Here is an 18,016-nt window from a genome sequence, read left to right on the forward strand (position 1 = left end):
TTTTTAATCTAGGAAATATCATAAACCATGTTGCTACTCTTTTTATATAGCTAGTAAAAGGTAGCTAGTGGTCCCCTCTATGAGAAACTCAACATCCTTCCTATTTCTTTCTCTTCCTTGAAGTTGGAGAAACTCTTTAGTGTTTCAAGAACAAAAATGGAGTCTAAAGGTACAATCAGTTCCTCAGGCTAAGGAACATAGAGAAGTTCTAAAATTTTAAATAAAAGCCAAGAGGAACAAATATTTCATATTTCTCACTTATTCTCTTCCATTTCAGGTCACCAATGGATGGAGTGTCAGCTTGAGTGTATTTTCTAAGACTCCCCTGTCAATGAGAGTCTACAGCAACCACAAATGAACAAAAGGCAAAGTACAAATGAACAAGGTGGGAAGAGGCAAGGATCAAACTACTTAGACTTTCGTTTAGTAAGTAATATAGAAAATAATATAGTCAGTAATTATGGCTCACATGTGCCATAGATCAAGTCACCATGTAGAAGGAAATATTGGCATCTGATGCCAAACCCTCACTAAAGGCCACATGTTTGTCTGAAGGTTCTCTCTGGCATCTCCTTGTTGAGGCCCTTTTTGGGACATGATGTGAAGGACCTATGGGGCTAGAATCCTTATCACGCTTAATACATTTAATAACAAACGCATGTTTTTCAGACTTACCTATTGCCGAATGCATTACCATTTGCCCACATCCAGCGCTCACTTGCATTTTGCTTTTTCAGTCCAATCCAGTAAGAAGAGGTTCCCAGATAGTAGGTCAAAAAGTCCTTTTACAAGATACAGACTGTTGTAATGAATGTCTCTGCACTTTTTCATTCTCACTATCTTCAATGCTAATGTCCTTCTTTGAGCCCATTATTCTCTTGTTAGGGTTTCTGCAACAGCTTTGTAAGATGACACTGTGCGTTTATATTTGCCATTCACTAGTCCATCAGAGCAAAGACAATGATTCTTCTAAAACTTAAGTCAGATCATGTCATATTTTTGTTCATAATTCTGCAATATCTCCCCATTTTACTTTACAATAGTCTACAAACCCTTAATAATCCACGTCCTCTACTCACCCCCTCATTCTAGGCACACTGACTGGCTGCCCCTTTTCTGTTCCTTGAATATTCCAGGCAAATATATATTATAATGTTTGTGCTCCAGTTGTTTCCTCTTCCAGGGAAGTTTATCCCTCAGATTCCCTTGACTAACTCCCTCATATACTTTATATTTTTGTTCAAGTGTCATCATCTCAATGAGAGAAGACCATCTTACTTGCAGCCTACCCACTTGGAACATTCACAATAACCACTTAATTTAAAAATATATATTTTTGTATAAAATTTACTAACTTCTATATCCTAATATAGTTGACATATTTGTTATAACTGTTTCTTATTCCCTGTCTCTTCCCTTGGGGTGTAAACTCCATAAAGGCAAATATATTTGTTTTGTTGAATGATGTATCATAACTATGAAGTATACTTGTCATATAGTAGCTCAAAAAATTAAATGAGATTTATATTGCAAAGGAAAAATCTAACCACTTCATTCTGGGAGCTGAATATGATCAGAGTTCCATAATAGGCCATACAGTTTGCCTGGCTGTCTCTCCAAGTTTTTTCTTGTTCAGATCGAAAGAAGCATTTATTATGGATTTGATTCCAGCCTTGTGGACATGTAATTGCATCCCAAGTGCATGTCTTTTCTTTAAAGATCCTTGGATTTTTAACTAAAATTAACACAGTGATAGAGAAAAAAAATGAATGAAGTGTAAGAAATAGAAAGAATTTAACCTTCAGGGTAAACAGTTATCATTTATTTAACATTGAAAAAAACGTATTTTTCCATATTCAATTTAAATGGTTTAACTTTAAACATCAACTCAAAAAAATTAAAGATAAAAAACAAAGTATAAAGAAATCATGATTGAAGAATTCAGATCTATGCTTAATTTAAGGTAGTAATAATAAACAAATAAACAAACTTCCAGAAACTCAAACATTTTAAGCCATTTTCCCTCCCGGTTTCTTCATACTATTGCCGTTTTCTCTATTCATCTATTTCTTTTCTGTAGCCTACTATGGGACATGTGGGACATGTAAATAAACCCATTCTCTGTATTCATAACCTGAGAAGGCCGACTCCCTTTTGCTAACTTAACTAACAATAGATGTATTTCAAGAACTACATTTCCCCAGAAGTTGGCATTGGAGGGAAAAATGTTGAAATTTTACTAGTTTTTTACTCTCCAACTTACTGTAATTAGATAAATGAAGTTATTTGTTAATGTATAGCCTTGAGAAAAACAAAGTTTACCAAAAGGACACCTCCTACCCACAGCAGAAATAAGTTACTGATTCATAGTCAAGTCTATGAATGGGAAGATCTTCAAATGGAGCAATAAACTAGCAGTGTGAGACTAGTATAAAAGCTAAGTTAAATAATCAGGTTACCAAAACTGTTTAAAAGTATCAAGTCTAAAAAAACAGCTAGCACAAAAGTCAAGAAATTGGTTCAGAACTTGAGTCATCAGAAAGCCAAGCTTTCTCATTCATTCATTCATTCATTCATTCAACCAACTACCAGTTGAGCTTTTATTATGTGCAAAGCGCCTTTGTAGCTCTGGAAATACAACAGCATACATAACACAAAAAATAATGTTTGCTCTATAGGACTTACATGTGCAGGTAATTATTGGTTAGTCATAAAATATATTAGAGTGAGGAAGATTGGGATTATTGGTGGAAAGAGTTGCAATTTTAATGCAGTTGTCAGGATAGGGTTCAATGAGAAGGTGCTATGTACTGAAGGTTTGAAGTAAGTGAGCTAGTGAGGCATACGCATGCACAGGGGAACATCTTCCCAAGCAAAGACAAGAGATAAAATACAAAGTGTTTGGCTTGTTTACACAAGGGTTGGAGTGAATATGCCTATATGACTGGGGAAAAGGCAAGATGTAAGAGATGAGATCACAAAGGAAATTGGGTAACCGGATCTGATAGAACCTTATAGGCCATTGACAGGCTTTTGGCATTATTCCAAGTGAATAAAAAAAATTGCAGTACTTTAAACAGGTCTGATTTCTTTAAAAGTTTTGTTAAAAAATATACTCTAAAACTTTACTGTCCAGTATAGTAGCCATTAGCCAGATGTATCTGTTGAACCTTGAAATATGACTAGTTCAAATCTAGATGTCCTGTAAGTATAAAATATACACTAAATGTCAAAAACTTAGTACCAAAATGAATGTAAAAATCTTATTAATAATTTTATATTGTTACATGGTATAATGACACTATATTGACTATACTGGGTTAAATAAAAATACAATCAAAACAATTTTTATTAATTTCCTTCTTCCTTTTTATTTTTAAATTTTTTTTCCTTTTTACTTTTTAAAATGTGGCTTCTAAAATATAAATGACGTTTTTGGCTAACATATTTTCACTGGAAACTTTTTCCCTGGAAGGTTAAGGGTGGAAAGGGGAAAAATATTTACTAGGGAAAAGATGTTAACTAGGAACAGGGTGGTAATAGTAGAGGTGGTGAAAAGTACTCAGATTCTGGTTATATTTTGAAAGACCAAGCAAATTTGTTAATTATATTTGGGTTTGAGAGGAGGAAAAAAGAGTCAAAACATGACTATAAGGATTTGTATTTCAAAATTGGGAGATAGAGGTTCTATTTCCTGAGATGAGGCAGATTTCAAAGAGAAGAGGTTATAGGGAAGAAGTAGATAAACATTTCAGTTTAGACAGCATACGTTTGAGGTATTGGACAGTCAAGTAGGTAGATTTAAAAATTTTGAACTCAGGGAAGAGACCCAGATTGGAGATGTGCATTTGGAGGTGATCAGTGCTTATGTGACATTTAAAGTTGAAAGTCTGGTCCAGGTGGCCAAAGATGCAAGGGTAGATAAAGAGGGGACCTTTTCAGGGATTGACCTTTGGGGCACACCAAAATTAAGAGGTCAGGGAGTAAAGAAGGAAGCAAAGGAAATCTGGAAAGATGGATAAACTAGATAAGAAGCAAGCCATGAGAGAATGGTGTCTTGGAAGCCATATGAACAAATTATTACCAAGAAGAGGGAGTGTTGATTCCTGTAAATAGGTCAAGTAAGAAGAAAATTGAGAATTGACCACTGTATTTAGCAATATGGAAGTTACTAATGAAACTGAAAGAGGAAGTGGGAACCTGATTCGAATAGATATAACAAAAAATGGGAAGATAGAAGTTAGAAAAAAAACGAGCAGAATTTTTTTCAAGGTGATTGCTGTAGAGTAGAAAATAAATATATTGGCAGCTAATGGAAGTCTACGTTTTTAAAGGTAGGTTATATACCACCATATTGTATTGCTGATGAGATGTTTCCATTGAACATAAAAATAAACAAACCAAAACAAAACACTTGATGATGTAGGAGAGAGAGAGAGAGGAGAATTACTAAAGTATTATTACTGATCAGGCTATAGGATTTAGTGTGGAACATGACTTCTTCATCGATAGTACCAGGTGTCTGAACAGATAGAAATTAAGGTAAGTAAGTAGATGTGATCATAAAAGTATTTGAAAGTTTTCTACTAATTGTTATAAGTTCTGAAGTAAAATTGGAAGCAAAGATATAGATTTGAGAGTAAAGATGGGGAAAGAGGACTTAAAGGTTTGGAGAGAAAGGAGATCTATGGGAGTGAGAGAGTTAATGCACTAGGGAAATGTAATACAATTACTAGTCCCCACCACACTTCTTTTTAACCCTATCAAAATTACACCTGTGTGATTCTGCAACACTCATGCTCTTTCTCTCAGTTAAAGAGCTCTGATAAATGCCTATTGGACCTTAAGATTCAGCACAGATGCTTCTCCCTTCATAAAGCCTTAATTGAACACCAAAAGCAAATTTATAATCTTCTGTTCTGCTTCAAATTGGGCATACTTCTATTTGCAATTATTTGTGTTGTTACTGTTTATTAATATGTTTGTTTTTTAGGCATAGATGGATTCCTTTGAGAGCAGAAATCCCATTTTTTCATTTGGTTATCATCACCACCTAGTACTTGCCTGAAGTTCAATAGATATTTATTGAAAGAATGATCATTCTAGAAGGCAAAGCAAGTGACTAAATTTGAAGATAAATTAGATGCTCTTTTTGGGAGAACACTTTCTGTTTCAATTGTTCAATGTAGTATAAGGAAATGATCATTAATATTTTTTAGCAAAAAATGTTCACTTACATTTTCTAGGAAATCCTAACATTGCCCAAAGAAGAATGGCCATGCCTCCACATATCATACTTCCTACAATTAGCATTTTCTTTGTTTCTAGACCTAGAGAAAAGACATGTATGTCATTGTTTATCTTCTATGGAAAAACAAGCAAACAAACATCTTTTTCTCTATTTTCTCTATGTTCTGTTCACAACCAGATAATTAATATATTAGGAAGGGGAGATAGGGTGTGAAGGTCTGAATTTTCAGCAGCAACAGCCTCAAAGTGCATTGGCTCCACTTTTTGGTACCATTTCTGAGAACTAGGTGACTCAGCCTTCTGCCCCTTTTCCAGCACAGATAACCAAATAGCCTCCTGGGACATTTGAATAAAAGTCTGTCTTTTCAAAGAAAAAAAAAAACAACAAAAGACTGTCTTTTCCAAATGCTGTGATGATGGGAGTGTGGGAGTTGTATTTTCTTTTGGGTGCAAACTGAGATCAAGAAAGGATGATAAGAAGATAAGACAAGGCTTAGTTCCTGTCTCCAAGGCCCACCTCTGTCTCTCCCTTACCTGGCCTCTTGACCTCCTGCTCCACAGCTTCCTTCCCATCCAGACCCTCAGTCCCTGTTCTCTCCATCTCCTTTGCGCTCCCGGATAAATTCATCCGAGGTCACAGCTGCTGGGATAATCCTGGGGTAAAACTGCAAATTGCTAATTATATGTGGTGAACGCTACAGGGAACTGAGACACCAGTATGTTAGGAGGATGGTGTCGCAAAACTGAAGTGGAAATAGCACATCAATCTAGTTTCCTCCACTCCGGCCCACGGCAGGACTTGGGTTAGATGTGCCTGTGGGCAGCACCTGTCAACTGCCATTGCCTCTGAGGCTGGGACAGTAACTGCTACCAAGCAAACAACAACCCGCCCCCTTGCCCTGGTGGCTAAGGCTCCACGCCCAGGATTGGCTGGAGGACTCTGAGAATTCAGTCTCTGATTGGCTCCTGCTAGTCGCCCTCCTGCTAACCTCTCAAAGCTGGGACTGGAGAGACCCGTACTTTCCATTTCTGATGCTGTTATGCAGTCTCCCTAACATCTCAACCCTGAGACAATTTTACAGCACACAGGTTATTGGTTTGTGCGCTGTGCATACTCTCTAGCACTACAAAGTGGCTCTGCCCTTCCCCCCCACGTTTGTAAAAATAAAATTTTCTGTTCTTAACTTCTGAGTTCTAAGTTTATCTATTGATTGCTTAGGGATATTTGGGGAGACAAACCCAGTGTTCTTAAATGTGTCCATAGTACTTGAATGAAGGTTTGTTTCATATACAAGGAGTCCTTATTTTGAACAGTAAAGCAGGATAATAAAAATGTGTGAGCTACGACCATGTCATGTTATTTTAATAATCAAAGGGGGGAAACTATGATGGTTCCTTGCTCTACCTATAATTTTTTTAAATTTTTCTTTATTGATTAAGGTATTACATATGTGTCCTTATTGCCCCATTGCTCCCCCCCCCAATCCTCCCACTCATGCCCTCACCCCCCTGGTGTCTGTGTCCATTGGTTAGGCTTATATGCATGTATAAAACTTCTTTGGTTCATTTTTTTTTAAATACTCACCAGAGGATATTTTTATTGATTTTTAGAGAGAGTGGAAGAGAGAGGGAAAGACAGAGAGAAATATTGATGTGAGAGAAACACATGGATTGGTTGCCTCATGCAGGAGCCCTCTGGGCAGGGGAGGAGCCTGCAACCTATGTACATGCCCCTGACCAGAGTCAACCAGGATCCCTTTTGTCCACAGGCCAACGCTTTATCAACTAAGCCAAACCGGCTAGGGCTGACATTTAAATTTTTTTTGTTGAAACATTAAAAGCTCTCTTATTCTCCCTCAAAAATGTATGGGGAATAGAAAGCCAGTACAACTAATATTTTTTTTAGAACATTGTATATAATTTGAAACATTAGAAGCATTGAGAATTCAAATGCTTCATTTTATTTTGAAAAAAAAACAAGCAAACAGCAACTTCTCAAGAGTGCTTTGAATAGGTTGACTTCTTGTATAAGTTGCAATATTGACAAGAATCTTTTCTATGCGCTCTCAACCTTTTATTTCTAAGTTTAAATGGGCTTCCACCATTGGATCTTTTGCATTTGAAATGTCAAGAAATATCTTTGAAAATTCTTTTGACATAAATTGTGTGTGTGTGTGTGTGTGTGTGTGTGTGTGCGTGTGTGTGTGTTTGGCTGTAACTCCTTTGGGACATCTCCATTTTTCTCAACACATGCACTTTCCTTATTTTGTGTTGATGTTTGCCTTCACTAAATTTCCCCAGCTGCATAGGTAGAGTCTCTTCAAAGTGGAAGTGTCAGTATCCCCATGACCAGGTATTTTTTTTGTAAGTCCATTTACCTCCTATTTGAGTGTCACTTTTAGCATTATCACTTTTTGTTTCTTTGCTGCATTTTAATAATTGTTGACCAACTCCTTCTTCTGACTATCTTTTTTTAAAGTGTTTTATGAATTTATCGCTGGGAGACAAAGAGGTAACAGACTACACTTAACTACCTATGAATTAACTGATGAGAGATACACACTAAATAATCATTGAAAGACTTAGAAAGAAGTGATTTGGTGGATCATTGGTCATGATGTATAATGATTTGTAGGCTGAAAAACTAACAGTGAAGTTTGTACTTTATATAATTACTTCTAGTCAATGTAATGTAAATCTGTTGTAACTATACATAAGCATACTGTAAAACTGAAATTTACATGTACATGTAAGACATGTATTTGGAGGGGGTGTTATTTAATTAAACCGTGGTAAATAAATTTGTTCAGAATTAGAATCATGCTAAACAATTCACAATCACCCTTCGCACATTCTCTTGCAAATTTGCCTATAAATATATACACATATAAACATACATTAAATATACATATACCTTATTTTACAGCTAAATTATGAACTAAGTGTTTGTATAACCCAAAATTCATGGGTTGAGCCCCTTCCCTCTTATTTACCTGGCCAAGTAATTAGGTTTAGATGAAGTAATGAAGGCAGAGCCCCCATAATGTGTGTGTGTGTGTGTGTGTGTGCGTGTATTCTATCTACATTTTTTTTTCTACTCAACCTGGTAATTAGGACAAATGAAAGGCCCGTTACTATACTGTATGCACTATGCTGAGTACTCAGAGATCTGAGTTGATTTGTTTCCAAAAACACCTATAGTACCTCACTATTAGGATCATCTATTTTGATAAAAGAAAAGGGAAAAGTAGGACTCAAATACAGATAAATGTTCAAGTATGATGCCAAGCTATTGCTGGAGTATTGTCTTTCTTTAAGGAAATACTAAAGTTATTTGCTAAGATAAGAATGAATGTGTAGATTAAAGTAGACTAGAAAACATTTGAAGTCAGTCCGACAGATAATTGAGGGGAAAAGGGACTTGCCTAGCATAGATATTTTCCCAGCTTTATTGAAATACAATTGACAAATAAAAATTGTATCTACTTAAAATATACAACTTGATGTTTTGATATATGTATACACTGTGGAATAATCACTACAACCAAGTAATAATATAACTATCACTTTACATAGTTCCCATTTTATTTCTATGTGTGTGGTGGTAACACTTAAGATTTACCCTTTGAGGAAATTTCCAGTATATAATATGGTTTTGTCAACTATAGTCACATTTCTGCACATTAGATCTCCAGAACTTATTTACCTTGAATAAGGAAACTTTGTACCGTTTGACATTGCCCCATTTCCTCCTCCCTCCAGCTCCTGGGAAGTGCCATTGTACTCTCTGCTTCTATAAGTTTGGTAATTTTTGATTCCATATATAAAGGAGATCATGCAGTACCTGTCTTTATGTAAATGTATACACAATACAAAAAGCAGCAACTTTGAATACAAGAACACAAAGTGGTATGAGAGGAGTAAAATTGTAGAGTTTCTGTATGTAATTCATGTTAAATTGATATCCATTCTTGAATCCAGTCAACCATTACATATAAAATCAGCCTCTCATTCATAGAATGGAGTGTATATAACACATACACCTCACTCGTAAAACAGGACTGTAGTTAAAATGTAGAAGAGAAGAATGTATTGGGATATATAACCAATAGTGTCTGATACAGTGTTATTGCCAAAAGCTTTTAAAAATGTGTGTGCCCTGAATGGTGTAGCTAAGTTGGTTAGAGAATTGTCTCATGCACCAAAGGGCCGTGGGTTCAATTCCAGTCAGGGCACATACCAAGGTTTCGGGTTTGAACTCTGATTGGGTTCACAGATGAGAGGCAACCAATCAATGTTTTAATGTTTCTCTATATCTCTTTTGCCCTTCCTCTTGCTCTAAAACAGTGGTTCTCAAACTTCCTAAAGCTGCGACCCTTTAATACTGTTCCTCATGTTGTGGTGACTCCCAACCATAAAATTATTTTCGTTGCTACTTCATAACTGTAATTTTGCTACTGTTATGAATCATAATGTAAATATCTGATATGCAGAATATATTTTCATTGTTACAAATTGAACATAATTAAAGCATAGTGATTAATCACAAAAACAGTATGTAATTATATATGTGTTTTCCGATGGTCTTAGGCGACCCCTGTGAAAGAGTCGTTCTACCCCCAAAGGGGTCGCGACCCACAGGTTGAGAACCGCTGCTCTAAAATCAATGGAAACATATCCTCAGGTGAAGATTTTTAAAAACTGTGTGTGGGGCGGGGGGGTGGGGGGGCAGGGGAGGGGGTTGTTATTTACTGATTGCAGGACACAAAGGAAGTGGTAGCACTAATACTCCTCACACACACTATAACAAAGTCACAAAGACAAACCCATTCTGCTCAGTTTCATCTGAGACATCAAAGGTTAAGAATAATTCACAAGTACTGATCACCTTATAGCCAGTCAGTGCTTTATCACCTATGCAGGAGTTACTCAGAGAGTATAAAATCAAGTTGACTTACATGAGACCATGATTCTCCTTATGAGTACAAAGCTATTTTAGTGAAAATGTACAAAAAGGAAATGCATTTGAAAAGAGTTGCCATTATGCTGTACATCACCTCAGTGATCCATGGTGAGGGAGGGAAGTCATTTTCCACTCATCTCCACACAAGTGCAAAGAGCTCTGAAGGGACCACTCAATGGACACAAATTTGAATGGAGCAATGGCATTATCTGACCCTACATAAAGAAGTATAACAACTACTTCTGGAGTAACCTGAAGCTGACAGAGAAAAGAGATAAAGGATTGATTGCAAGGTAGTTAACCTACTTCCACCAATCACAAAGTGAAACCAGATGCACGTCCCACCTTGGGAAACCAGGTTGGGGTGATTATAAAAAGTATCCAATACAGATTTAATGCAGTTTTATCAAACTGCCACCAGTGTTTTGGGCAGAAATATAAAAATCCATCCTAAAACGCATATGGAAACTTGAGATCCCAACTAGCCCAAACAATTTTGAATAAGAATAAAAAAGTTGGATAGTTTACACTACTTGATTTCAAAACACATTGCAAGGCTACAGTAATCAAAACAGGTTCATACTGGCATCAAGACAGACATATGGAATAAGATAGAGGGCCCAGAAATCAATCCTCAGCTGTATACATGCTCATCTTTTCTACAAGAGGGCCAAGACCAGTCACCAGGGAAAAGACATTCTTTTCAACTAATGGTGTTGGGAAAACTTCATGTGTATATGTTAAAAATAAAGTTGAACTCTTACCTTATACTGTATGAAAATTAATTTAAAATAGATCAAAGACTTAAATGTAAGAGCTAAAACTATAAAACACTAAGGGGGAAAGTTATAGGAAGCTGGATTTGGTAATTATTTCTTGGATATGACATCAAAACCACAGTCAACTAAAGTAAAAATATTTAAGATTACCTACATCAAAATTTTTTAAAAAATACTATGCATCAAACAACATAATCAATAGAGTAAAAAGGCATCCTAAAACAATGGAAGGGAATATTTGCAAATCATATATCTGATAAAGGATTAAAATTCAAGATACACAAAGAACTACATCTCAACAGCAAAAAATAAAAAATAAAAATAAATTAAAATTTTTTTTCAAACAACCTGATTTTTAAAAAATGGCAAATAACTTGAACAGATGTTTCTCCAAAGAAGACATATAAGTGACAAAAACTATATGAAAATATTTTCAACATAAATAATCATTAGGAAAGTACAGTCAAACCCACAATGAAGTAAGGTACCATTAGGGTAGCCATTAGTATGGCTATTTTCAAAATATCTATACTAATAAAAGGTAATATGCTAATTAGACCAGGTAAATTGGCCATCTTCCAGATGTCTGACTTCCTTCTGGACAAAGCCATGGTGGTGGGGGCCAAGGTAGAGGAAGTTATGGGCAAGATCAGGCTGGCAGGGGGTTAGGGGTAATTAGGCTGGCAGGGGAGGGTAGTTGGGCATGACCAGGATGGCAGGAGAGGGTCACTGGGGGCAACCAGGCCAGCAGGGGAGGACAGTAGGGGGCATTAAGCAGGCAGGCAGGTGAGTGGTTAGGAGCCAGTGGTCCTGGATTGTGAGAGGGATGTCTGACTGCAGTTGGACATTCCCCAAGGGATCCCAAATTGGAGAGGGTGAAGGCTGGCCTGAGGGACAACCCCCCTCCCATGCACGAATTTCATGCACTGGGTCTCTAGTAGAAAATAAGTGTCATGAGGATGTGAATAAATTTGAAATCTTGTGCACTGTTGGTGGGAATGTAAAATGGCACAGCTGTATGGTGTTTCCTCAAACAATTAAACATTGAATTACTATATGATCAAGCAAATCTACTTCTAAGGATATACCCTCAAAGAATTAAAAGCAGGGTTTTGAAGAAATATTTGTAAACCTATGTTCATAACATTTCTGTTCACAATAGCTAAGCAGCAAAAGCAACCCAAGTATCCATTGATTGAAAGATGGATAAACAAAATACGGTATATACATACAATGGAACATTATTCAGACTTTAAAAGGAAGAAAATTCTGACATGAGTGAACCTTGAGGGCATATGCTAAGTAAAATAAGCCAGTCACAAGAGAACAAATACTGTATGATTGATTTCACTTATATGAGGTACATAGACTAGTCAAATTCCTAGAGGCGGAAAGTAGAATGGTGGATTGGAAGGGGTTGGTGATAATGGGGAAGTTGTTATTTAATGGGTATAGAGTTCCAGTTTTATAACATGAATAGAGTTCAGGAGATTGGGTGCACAACAATGTGAAAGTACTTAACACCACTGAATTGTGCACTTAACGATGACTAAGGTAGGGAATTTTATCTTGTGTATATTTACCACAGTTTAGAAAACAAAACAAAACCACAACATATCATAGGGGATTCCAGGCAATGAAACCCTAATAGTGAATGTCAATAAAATCCCAAAAACTGAGAAAGAATCAGATCAAGAGAAGTGTCTCTAACAGGAAGTAGCAGTCAGATAAGGGGATTTCTACAAAACCCACAAAAAAACACTGAGTTAGGAAGCCATCAACAACATACATCTGTGCTTCTCTGCCTACAGCTTTCTCCCCTCCTGTGTGGGCCAAAAAGAGTAGCTATTAAGTAGAGGGTTGATTGGAGCAAAGGGGAAAAGGGGAAGCAAGCAGAGCACCCTGTCCTCTGAATGCTTCCAGGTTTGAAATACTTCACGTCAGAAGAAGGAAGAGGTTTTAAACTGAAGATTCAGTTTGAATAGATGAGCTTAGAGTTTTGATATCATGCTGGAGATAAAATTTCTGAAATGATACTGTTCTTATTACTGATAGGGACCCCAAACTACTAACTGTTGAGATGAGTTACTACAGAATGAGTTTTGAATGTATTGGGCCCAAAGTAGAAAATAAAAAATATATATTATTGGATATCTAGATTTTGTGAAATTTGGAATCCAACTGCTTTGAAGTGCAGTAAAGAAGAATGTGGAATAGAATAGCCAGAAGAGCCTTCAGTGTCTAGTGTGCAACGATTTAAAGGTGGTTTGGGGTTGAGTTGGTTGCCTGGCAGCATTCTTTTGATTCATCTCACCTCCAGTGCCTGCTGTACTGAGCTTTTGGGGTACTGTTCCCCACCAGATCGCCAGTGTTCTTTAGAAATAAGCAAAGGTAGAGATGGTCACTACTGGACCAAGCATTCTGTGTACCTAGGCCTCAGTTTTATACTATTTCATTCCACTTGTTGTTGCAGCCTGGATTTATAACTTTGTGCTATGCAGTTGCATTTACTGGCTAACTGATTTGCAGAAACCTCAGTAGCTATGTTCTTGTTTCATTTAATAAGCTTTCTGTGGCTTGTGAAGGGAAGATCCTGACAGAGTGGGCATCCAGTCCATAAAAAACACAATGGCCCATCCAATGTGGCTCAGTGGTTGGACACTGATCTATGAACCAGGAGGTCACGGTTGGATTTCTGGTCAGGACACACGGGTTTCGGGCTCAATCCCCAGTGAGGGATGTGCAGGAGGCAGCCAATCAATGATTCTCATAATTGATCTTTCTATTTCTCTCTCCCTCTCCCTTCCTCTCTGAACTCAATAAAAATATGTATTTAAAAAAACACACAATGAATTTTCTGATGCCTTTCAGTCACTTGGAAAACAGTAATTGGGTCCTAATACTTGATAAATTCTATGAAAAAAGCATCGAATTGGGTAATGGATAGATTGGTTGATATATACATGTATGAAGAGGAAGGGAAAGAATACTTTTTGGTGAGTTGTCAGAACAAAAGTGTGTTTTTTTTCTCATGAAAAGATTATTTTTACCGTCTATACAAATTTGTATTTATTTTTCCAGCCAATTCACTCTGTATGTATGTGTAGGGTAGACAGATTTGGAAAATTAAAATACAGATTTCCCAGTTAAATTTGAATTTCAGATCAACCAAAAATATTGCAAACATAAGAAGCACAAACATTGCATGAGAAATACACTAAAAAGAAAACCACATTTTAAAATCTGAGATTTAAATTTAACTGGATATTTTTTATTTTACCCGAAGGCCCTGCATAGGTCACAACAATGTTTCTTATCTTTTAAGTTGTTAAGTGTTTGGTGTTTTCCTCAATTTCCTGCTTACACCTCTCAGTGAACCCTTAGGTAGTGATGCAGCGCAGGGACTGGGGGCAGGAAAGGAACGCGCAGCAGAGGAAACAGATTGCTGCCCTGTAAGGGCGGAAAGGACCCGTAGGAAGGGGAAGCAGCAAAGGATGACAAGAAACACTTGGAAGCAGGAGCAGAGGAATCCAGGTAAACAGTGTATTTGGAAGGTGAAACCACTGCAGGAACAAACATGAAGACAGGTGCGCTGTCACTGAGAGACACTCGAGCTGAATTTAGCAGAGGACTCCTAGAAGCAGTGTCAGGACCATCACCGTGTTTTCCTGTCTTTCCCCAGGAGTATAAAGTTTCCATTTCACTTCCCGCTGTAAGGAGCCTTCTGCTTTGCCTCCATTGCCCTCAGGCTTTTGTTTCATAGAGGAGACATTTCCAGGCCGGGCTTAGTGTCTTTTGTACAACAACTACTGTTCATCTCCTCCAGGCTTGCAGCATACCGGGGAAACTTTCTAAAGTCTCTCTTTTTTAAGTTTTATTGTATTGTTTAAAGTATTACATATAGTTTTACATATGTCTCCTTTTCCCCCCATTGACCTCCACTCAGCCAACCCCCCCGCCCTCGTTCCCCTCCCCCCACACACATGCCCTCACCCTCCTAGTGTCTGTGTCCATTGGTTATGCTTACATGCATGCATACAAGTCCTTTGGTTGATCTCTTACCTCCACCCCCACCCCTCCCCTGCCTTCCCACTGAAGTTTGATAGTCTGTTCTATGCTTCTTTGTCTCTGTACCTACTTTTGTTCATCAGTTTATAGTGTTCATTATATTCCATAAATGAGTGAGATCATGTGATATTTATTTTTCTCTGACTGGCTTATTTTGAACTGGCTATCAAATTTTCACATCCGGCGAGGTCTGTAAAGTGCCTTCAGCTAGGTCTGATTTACTGCTGAGTTCTATGCTTTCATCCAAACCCACACTCTGCCTTTAGCAACTTGTTAAAACCTTTAGCAGAATGTTTATAACGGCTTGTATGAGTTATTTATTACCCCAGGTAAGTACGTGTTCATGACCTGTCTCTCCTTCAAGGTGCCTTTCATTTTGACTTCTTTTTCAGTTGAGTTGACTGCCCTGTGGCCTCAGATTTCTGATGAGTTTAAGAAAAGTTGTGAATTTGCAAATTATCCAGCTTTACTTAGTTGTTATAAAAGCAGAAATGACGCCCCTTTCCATTTTTCTGCATGAACCTGAGTCTTCCCCTCCAGTGGCTGTGTGACCAGAGATCTAGCCATGCAGCCTTTACACATTGAAGTTTTGGCTCAACTGCAGAGGGATAAATTTCAGCCACATTTGGAAATCAAGACTAGAATGAGAGGCAAGAACTACCTCATCCCAAACTGATTTGCATCAGGGTGAGCTCCTGTATATTTCCAAAGTAGCTGGCTACCGTTGAGGGCTTAAGACCCTCAATGTGAAGAGTGTGCTTCAGGGCGGTCTCAGCTGATAGGTTCTGACATGTCCACAGTAACAGATATAAAAAGCAGGACTGGTGGCTCCTGTGGTGAAAATGCCAAGGCAGCAGAATAGGGGAGATGCAAGATTTTCCCATGCTACAGTGTCGTCACCAAAATGCTTAGAATGCAACCCTTAAGCTATCCAGCAAAAGGGTCCCCAGCCACGCATCGAAAACACCCACCTGCACCATCAGAATTCCTCCCTGGCCTCTGACATCCTACCTGCCAGATTGCTGGGCATTGCCCCAGTGGGATAGTGAGAGGACAGCTGAGCAGCTACTATTGCCTCTGCATTTGTGGTATTGTCTCCTAGTAAATGTCCCAGAAAAACTGATGTGAATGTATGGGTTGACTATTGGCTCTTATACAGTACTAGTGGCCCAGTGCGCAAAATTCTTGCCCGGGAGGGGTGGGGTGTCCCTCAGCCAAACTGCACCCTCTCCAATCTCAGACCCTTTGGGGGATGTTGACTGCCGGTTTAGGCCTGATCCCAGGATGTCTGACAGGCCTGATCCCAGGATGTCCCTGGATATCTGGCAGGCCTGATCCCAGGATGTCCGACTGCCGGGATTGGGCCTAAACTGGCAGTTGGACATCTCTCTCACAATCCCGTACCACTGGCTCCTAATCGCTAGCCTGCGTACCTGCCTGATTGCCCCTAACCGCTTTTGCCTGCCAGCCTGATCAGCCCCCAACAGCTCCCCTGCTGGTCTGATTGACGCCTAACTACTCCCCTGCTGGCCAGATCACCCCCAAGGCTTTTATTAATATAGATATGACCCTTCGCAATAAATTTCACTAACCCTGCTTTACAATAAGGGCTTGACGATTGAATCATTGGGGCCAGACACCAAGATTTCCTTTCTTTGAATAGTGGAGGGAATAATTATCTTGTCTTTAAGTTGCCCTGAACATCAAATGAGATAATGACTTAGAAAAGTATAAAAGCACCATATAAAGACAACTGTCTTTTTCATGTACTGAAAAGACAATAAAGTGGTAAAATGAAAAACACTATTTCTATTCTCCCTCTTCCTTCCTTTACAGGCTTTATTTAAACTTTGAAACTTAGAAAAATTTCACTCCTATTTTCATTTCTTTACATTCAATGTTATTTTGTATTAGTTTCAGGATTTATATTAGTTACAGAATAGTGGTTAGACAATCATATACTTTACAACGTGTTCCCTGATATTTCCAGTACCCACCTGGCATCATACCGTCATTACAACACTGTTGAGTATATTCCCTATTTAAGTGACAATAAGTTTACAGGTTCCTTCCAATCTTTCTTTTGTGTTGCTCACCCTTCCTTTTCTTTCTCATGTCTTCACTGATTTTCTTTATATAGTATCTCAATTGGCCCTCAAAGCTCAGTGAAGGCACTGGGACACGCTTAATCCATTTTACAGACCAGGAAACTGAGGCCAGTTCCAGTTGGCTATGGAACTGGACTCAGCACACAGGGGGCCCTCACAACTGCACTCTCCACTTTTCCTAAGGGACAGCTGCGGGGCAAACAGAGCAAACCTCCCCGTGAGGCTTCCAAGCCTTGTTCTCAAGCACCTCTTCACCATGGATCGTCCACATTCTTTCCTCTCCCCCGCCCCTACCCCACCCCACCCCCATTCTTTACTGCCCCCCCATTCTGGGGAGCAGGTGGTAGGCTTCGCACTCACCATGCAGGCATGCACCCCCATGGGGCAGGGCGGGAACTGAGGGTGTGATGGGGCGGGAACTGGGCGCAGGGTGGGCACAGGCTTGCTTTTGGGCCAAGGTGGGAGAAGGAGTCCTGGCCTCTCAAGTTCACAGGCCGCAGCAAGGCTGGTTAGTGCGGGAGCTTCACCAAACTACCGCAGTTGGGTACCCGGCAGTGTGGCACTCTTCCATCTAGGTGGCGCTGCCCCTCAACCCCTGCCTCAGGGCTGTGAGTCTGCGCCCTTCCGCCTGGTCGTCCTTCCATGCCAGCAGTCATTGCCTCTTGTTTCCCACATCTTGGGGCCACTGCAGAACCTCACTCTCCACGGGGAAGGCAGATCCCTGCCCGCCAGCACCCTGCCCCGGCCTGAGCCCCCGCCAGTGCATCCCACCTTGGTGCCGCTCTGCGCCCCTTGGGCTGCCTGCCTCCTGGCCAGCCACTTCGCCGAACCGTGGTGCTTGCCCAGGA

At 39.0% G+C, this 18,016-nt stretch overlaps 1 protein-coding gene across 1 annotated transcript in view; it reads left to right on the forward strand.

Annotated features, from left to right (window-relative positions):
* Positions 1–288: 288 nt before the first annotated feature.
* The window catches only part of CLEC12A (C-type lectin domain family 12 member A), a 30,321-nt gene continuing 12,593 nt past the window's right edge, over positions 289–18,016 (forward strand). The window contains exon 1 of the mRNA XM_059680926.1: positions 289–426. The gene's annotated coding sequence lies outside the window, so the exon portion shown is untranslated. The remainder of the gene's footprint in view (positions 427–18,016) is intronic.

This window comes from Myotis daubentonii, chromosome 2 (genome assembly GCF_963259705.1).
Source record: "Myotis daubentonii chromosome 2, mMyoDau2.1, whole genome shotgun sequence".
Taxonomy (NCBI): domain Eukaryota; kingdom Metazoa; phylum Chordata; class Mammalia; order Chiroptera; family Vespertilionidae; genus Myotis; species Myotis daubentonii.